This window comes from Ursus arctos, unplaced genomic scaffold, assembly GCF_023065955.2.
Source record: "Ursus arctos isolate Adak ecotype North America unplaced genomic scaffold, UrsArc2.0 scaffold_25, whole genome shotgun sequence".
Lineage (NCBI taxonomy): Eukaryota > Metazoa > Chordata > Mammalia > Carnivora > Ursidae > Ursus > Ursus arctos.
Genome location: NW_026622930.1, coordinates 35,995,291 through 36,001,290, shown reverse-complemented (window position 1 = coordinate 36,001,290; position 6,000 = coordinate 35,995,291).

Genomic DNA, 6,000 nt, shown 5'->3' with positions numbered 1-6,000 from the left:
AGGAGTCATCAGACCCGCTTTGCATCACCCTATATGAACTGGAGCTTGGGGAACCAAAGCAAATATTTTTATTCTCTGGCTACTGCTATTTTTGTAATTAATAAACTATCCTTCATCTATGATCTGGGAGGTTTTTGTCTTCTCCCAGCATCCATGAAACTGTGGCAGTCTAACCTATTAGTCTAACCTTGCAAGTGTGCTAAAATCTCAGAGCCTCAGAGTCTTTGGCAACCAGCATTTAAGCTGGGAAGGGTTTGGAGACAGATTTTCTTAAAAATTCATCTTTGTATTTAACTCTGGCAGAACCACAGAATCCAATCCTATGAGAATATGTGAAACAACATGATTTCTCTCTGCTTTCCAGCTCCTCATTCACTGTAGCTTTCTCGACAATCTTCAAGGGTAGTGGGAAAGGAAGGATTTTTGGATCGTGCAATTTGCTTTTGTCTCCAGTGCTCTTCCAGATTTCAGTCCATCCCAGCAGCCCACACAGCTCAGCTGATTTCTCCTCATCCTACAGGATTTCTACATCTATGGCAGGTTTGCAACTCCATCTGCCCAAACCTGGAGTGTCCTGCCCTATGTATGGAAGCTGCCACACTTCTCCGTTATCCATAAAAGGCGGCTTGCTTGCTTGCTTGATTGATTGATTTCGTTCTTTCTTTCTCTCTCTCTTTTTCTTTTTACTTAGAATTTGGTTCTTCGAGGTTTCCTGGGTTCACCTTTCTTCCCTAGCCCCACATAAAAGAATAACTTTCATTTTATCTGAGTAATTTTTAGTTGTTGGTACCAGGAGAGTAAACATTTCTCCTATTCTTCTATATTGGAACCAAAAGTAGATAGTTTTTTACTCTTATTTGGTATATACTCTTGCAAGATAGCATATAGGAACTCCAAAAATATTTTATACAAAACTCAGGAGCTGTATCACCGTTCTTGGGTATGTGTCCAAATTCAGCTCAAACATACAGAAACTTTGGATATAATCAGCCAACCTTGAACACTAGACAGTATAGTTGAGAGACAGCTAACAGCTGCTGGCCGTTCTACTCACTAAAACCCATGGAAATTTTTACTTTGCCTAGAATGATAAGCCTCAGTGACCAAAAAAAGAGAGAGATTTAAAAGTTAGGTTTGATTGCATGTTTGAAACTGAGGACAGAAAAAACTACAGAATTAATGTTAAGAAAAGACCTTTTTAATATTGCCATATAGAAAGAGACTTAAAAATGTTGAACTAGTTGAAAAATCAATAATTCAGCACAACTGGGGTCATCCATCTTCAAGATTTGGGAGTTTAGCTGTACAATTTAGGAAAACCTCTTTAAAATGTTCTACTGTTTCATGAATTTAGGTTTTGTTGGAAGTCGAATTATATCCTACAACTATGGGCATATTGAGATTGTATTTCCCATCAAATCAGAGACCATAGCAGAAAAGGACCATGGCTCTTTTAAGCACTTCTTCCCACAAGATGGGCAGAAACAAAGCCTATTTTGATTTTCAAAGTCACAAATTCTGACCATCTGCTACCAACTAGCCTCCTGGTCTTTTTGTTAGCACCCACTATGACTTGCCTTTATTAGTTAGGAATTTTCTCACTTCTGGTTCAGTACAAAATTATTTTATTTAAATATACATTTATGAGTATCTAGAACACGTTTACCACCCCTTCCCGCTAGGGATGTGAGAGTAAATGGGATGCGCCTACTACCCTTGAAGATTCCAGGACTAATTATCTCAGGTTTTCATCTGAAGTTTTAGTTCTTCTCAATATCCTCTTCTGTGCTCCCAATCCCATTTGGTCCCCTCACCCATCATCCCAGTGGATTTATTTCCCATTGTCAACTGCTTTATAGATTCCTGACTCCTACTTGAAGCAACACTGACCCCTTTACCTTGCCCTATAGAGCTTAGATTCCCTGCTTCTCACAGACTGTCCCTCTCAATTCAGAGGCAGTCTGGCCCCAAGATCCAGGTCTTTTTATTCGGAGAACATCTCCTCCTGATTATACCCTAGATGAAGTCATTCTCAACCTCAGGTGTCCTCTAGTGAACACAACTATCATGGATCCATACATCAAGCCTGCTAGTTCCTTGAACACACCCCAAAATGTAAATACAGTATGCCATAGGAAGCCAATAGTGTGTATCACCCATTCAGAAGCAGGCCTTCTTTCACAGTCTCTTAGTTCCATCCTGGTATGCTTCCTGGCCTGATGGTCCCTTAGGGCAGAATGAAAATGGGAAGACCACAGATTTCATATATCTATATCTCTTACATGAATTTCAGACCTGGGTCAGAGCAGATTTCCTAGGTGTTCTCCAATCCTAGATTTTCAGAAGTAGGATTGCCTATATTTGCAGTAAATTGTTTAGAAAGATGGACACAACAGTTCCCATCCCATAAGCCCTTTGCAGTTAGGGTTTTCCACTATTTTCATAAAGCTATAGAAGCTCTCCTTAAGTCTGTGCGGCATTCTGACTTGATTTTACCAAAAGAATGCATTAGAAGTAAAGATGTGTGGTTCCAGTGCTAGGCTTTCTGGAACCTTGTAGCTTCTATTTCTATGCTCCTAGAACACTCCCTGTTGGAATGCTGCCTTGAGAATGCGGTACTGTATGGAAGCCCAAGCCAGTCATGTGGAGAAGCCACAAAAAGAAGAATCAAGGTGCCTCACTTGCAGCTCCAGTTGAACCCAGTCTTAAACCAATCTGCCAGCTGAATGTACCCACATGAGTGACTCCAGGCAACAAAAGAACCACACAGCCAACCCATAAAAGCATGAAAAATAGCTACATTTGGGCATGGCTGTTATACAGCAACAAAAACTGAAACAATATTTAAGGCCAGTATTTCTAGAACAAGATTGCCTGGGCCTGAATCCTACTTACTCTTCCACTTACTAGCTATGTGGCCTTAGGCTAATTATCCAACCTCTCTGGAGTTTAATATCTACCCCTTCTTCCATAGTCACACGGTATTCACTGGGTGCGTGACTGCTCAGCTACACTACATCTGCCAGACTCCCTTACATTTAGTAACCACGTGACTGAGGAATATGAACTGAACAAATGTGTATCATTTCTCGATCTGGATCTTAAGACATTAGACATGCACTTCTTCATGCTCCCTTCCCTTTCTGTAAAACCAAAACATACATGTGCCCACAACCGAGCTTCAACCAAAGACAACCTAGCTTTTTTTTTTTTTTAAATGCAACCTGGATTCGTAACCTAGCCCACCACGTAGTTTCAACTTCTAGACAAAGACAACATCTGAGAAAAAAGTGTGGAAACAAGGTGAAAGGAATGTGTTCCCCTGAATGACTCCATGGAGCCCTCTGCCCCCCAGCCCAGACTCATTAGACTATAGCACAAGAGAAATAAACTTCTGTGCTCTTTAAGCTACAGTATTGTTCCCTTTCTTTGTTATAGCCTCTTACCTTTTATCCTAAGATACCCTCTGTGCCTTAGCTTTAAATGATGCTTAAGGTCAATTTGAAATTGTTTGGTATTCTTTCCATGAAGAAAAGGTGATAGGGACATCATAATAAAATTATCAGGGTCTTTCAATATTCCTTTACAGGAAAAGTGCCTCGCTGCAATTGAACACTGTAAGACGGTCTGAAAAATTCTGCTCAAGAAAATGTCTTATAACTTATTATAAAGCACCATGGAGTAAGGCTACAAAAAAAATTTCTGGCAATTTTGACATTAGTTGAAAAGTATTCTAAGGGCATTCAACATATTCAGCCTATTATTGGGCTGAGATGAGTTGCTCATCTTAGCAATGTATAGTTTTGAAGTATCCAATCTCAATACTTGACCAAATGAGGTGAGATTCCTGTTTCAACTTGGATATTCAATAGTTTTAAATTTATTAGTAGTAAATGAGGCAATTGATTTTTACCAGACTCGACACACTACTTAACAGCATAAGATGTGCTTTCCTTTCTATTTTGTGGTCCATTCCATTACCTTGGGGGCCAGTCATGGAGACGACATGATTGAATGGAATACATTTTTCTTATTGTTTTTAATCCAGTGGAATTCATTTGAGGGTTAAATAACTGGAAACAGGGCTAAGAAGCCAATTTTCATGGGAAGATATTAAGGATAAATGTCTTAATTAAATATTCATGCTTGAAAAGAATTATTCTCTGAAATCTCTTTCATTTAGAACAGTCCATACACAGCAGAAATTTTGATAAATTTGTTACAAGCTTTGAGCAGATGTGGAACAAAGGAAAAATGTGACCCACTGTTACCGGGGTCTGAAAAATCACAGAACTGTACTATTTTACACTAGTCTGCCAAAATTCATACTGGGTGACTCATTAGAAGTTTATAAAATAAAAATGGATAAAATATGCATAAAGACTTACACGAGTATGTGGTTTTTCGTGTTTTCATGGTTGTTACAGAATTTGGGTTACAAGTAATGATTACTGAAGGAATAACCATTTAATTCAAGAATAAAAAAGAAAAACATAGTTACTCATTTCTTCATATTTATATGAGTAGATTCTGGGTTTCTTAAGGTTCATTTTGATATCCTAAGATTGATAAGTATAGGGAATGAGACAAGGTAAAAAGACAATACCCAATTCCAGGATATTAGGAATATTACAGTTGTTGTGCCAGGCGGGGGGGGGGGGGGGGGGAACGGAGATAAGTCAATGGTAATTTATGTAAAGTAGTTTGGATGTATATTGAATAATCATCAGGCAACTGTTCTTTAGTACTGGGTTGTGAGGGAAAGTAGAGATGGTACAAAGACCAGAAGTTTTCTTCTATCTACCAGAATGGGCTGGAATCCCCAACAATATGATCACATACCACCCTTTTCCAACTTAGCCCTATGGTGTGATTAAGATATTTAAACAAAATTAGAAGCTGAATATTAAAAACTGAGCAAATCAACATGGGTCTCCGTGGCAGATTCTGTTAGCTGGCCTCTAGATTCCTGATGCATCCTCCTCCTAGGGATCTGGCAATGAAAACACCAAGTTTTGAGTTGTAGATGTAGTAGCTATCACCTTAAAATTTAATTATTTCACATTACTTGATATTATAGAGGGACAATTAATAATTTTATTATGAGGAAACCTGACAAATACCACTGTAACCAAGAGACAAAAGTTAACACCACCAATAACCAGGCAAACCAGCATCATTTGCCTGCTGACATGATACACTGAGAACACCACCTTAGTTTTTATTGTATTCCTACCAAGAACGCATAACCTGAATCTGGTCCTGAGAAGACATCAGACTAATTCAAAGTGAGGAGAATTTCACAAAACATCGGTTTATATATTCTTCAAAAATTACATCTCAAGAGACAAAGGCTGAGTAACTGTCCAAACTAAAAGAGACTTACAGAGACACAATGGCTAAATGAAATGCACGACCTTTGGTTGGATCCTCTATTGTAGGGAAAATTGCCATGAAGAAATTTGAATATGGACTGCAAATTACCAAGTGGTATTACAAAGATGTCATATTTCCTGAATTTGAAAGTTATACTGTGGCTATAGATGAGAATTAGCTCATTTTTAAGAAATACTTGTTTAAATATTTAGAAGTAAAGGCACATGATAACTGCAACATATTCTCAGAGGTCCAGGAAAGACTATATATAAAGGGAGAAGGCATGACAAAGCAAATGTGGCAAAATATTAATAATTGGTGATTCTGGATTAAGAATTTATGGGAGAATAGAGATAGGCCAAGATGGCGGAAGAGTAGGAGACCTTAGTTTCGTCTGGTCCCAGGAATTCAGCTAGATAGCTATCAAATCATTCTGAACACCTGCGAACTCAACAAGAGATCTAAGAAAAGATATTCTCAGCAATGGAACTCTTTCCACTGTAGGTCAGTCTTAGAAACAAACTGTCATTTTACTCTCACATTAAAATTCTCAACATGCCAAAAATAATGAATCAGACTGTTTGAGATTCTGATATCAGTAATATACACCACTTGAGCAAACCA